The sequence below is a fragment of the Solanum stenotomum genome, unplaced genomic scaffold (genome assembly GCF_019186545.1).
Source record: "Solanum stenotomum isolate F172 unplaced genomic scaffold, ASM1918654v1 scaffold20589, whole genome shotgun sequence".
In the NCBI taxonomy this organism is placed as follows: domain Eukaryota; kingdom Viridiplantae; phylum Streptophyta; class Magnoliopsida; order Solanales; family Solanaceae; genus Solanum; species Solanum stenotomum.
In genome coordinates this window covers 11,941-13,122 of record NW_026026117.1, presented here as the reverse complement: position 1 = coordinate 13,122, position 1,182 = coordinate 11,941, and positions in this window count along the sequence as shown.

The window sequence follows — 1,182 nt, the reverse complement described above, 5'->3', positions numbered from 1 at the left end:
AATTCATTTTTAAATAGTAAATGTGTGTAATATATCGTCACAATAGTTTAAGCGTGTAACTGACTTTTCGAGACAAGTTTAGGGGGTAATTTATGCCTTTTTCCCTATTGGAAATGATAAATTTTAAAGGCATAATACATATATTGGACCCTAAACTTGGCTTCAAATTTTAACTTTGACCTCCAACTTTCATAGTGCACAAACAAGCACTTTAACTATCCAACCTTTTAATAAGTAAACACGTGAGTCCTATTTGGCAAAACGCGTGATGTGCACATATTCTGTGCGAGTTAGGAGTAATTTGACAACTCTACCACCCCAGATTCCGGCCAATCTCCAGCAACCTAAAACCCCATTCATTTTCTTCCTTTTTAGGCAAAACACCACCACCAAATGACCCCCAAACAAGTGAACAAACACATCCATTACTCCTCCCTTTTCCGGCCAGCAAACACCACTTGAAACCACCCAAAACCTCCATTCATTTTCTTTTTCTTCCCTCCGCTCATGTCACCACCAGCGAGCCGGCATCAACCTCAAACAACCAACAGCTCCCAACTCCAAACACCTCCAACCCAGCCGTTATCCTTCTTCATCCATACCAGAGCACAACCCATGAAGCGAACGAGCTTCGAGCTCGCCAAACCCACCAAATACCCGACCCCAAACCCATCAGATCTGCCATCTCCGGCGAGAACCAGACACAAAACAACAACCAAATGACCCCCCAAACCCCATGAAAATAGACCCAACAACCACAAACACCTAAATCAAGAAGCCAGCCATCAACAAACCTCTAAGCTCCGTCAAACAATGATTTCCAAGCTCTAAAAATCATTAGGAGGAATTAATTTTGATTCTTGTATATAAATTAAAATTAATTTTGATTTTTTTTTTCTAAAATTGTCGTGTAAAATATTTTATTAGTTGGCAGCCATTGAGTGACTCATTAATACACATTGGAGCGTTTGCATTTCATGCTCTTTGGCTGCAAAATTCGCGTGTTTATTTATTTAAAAGTTGAATAATTAAAGTGTCTGCTTGTGCACTATGAAAGTTGGAGGTCAAAGTTAAAATTTGAAGCCAAGTTTAGGGTCCAATATATGTATTATGCCAATTTTAAATGGTGCATATATTATTGGACTCTCTTTGTGCAATAAATAAAAAATAATCATATAAAGA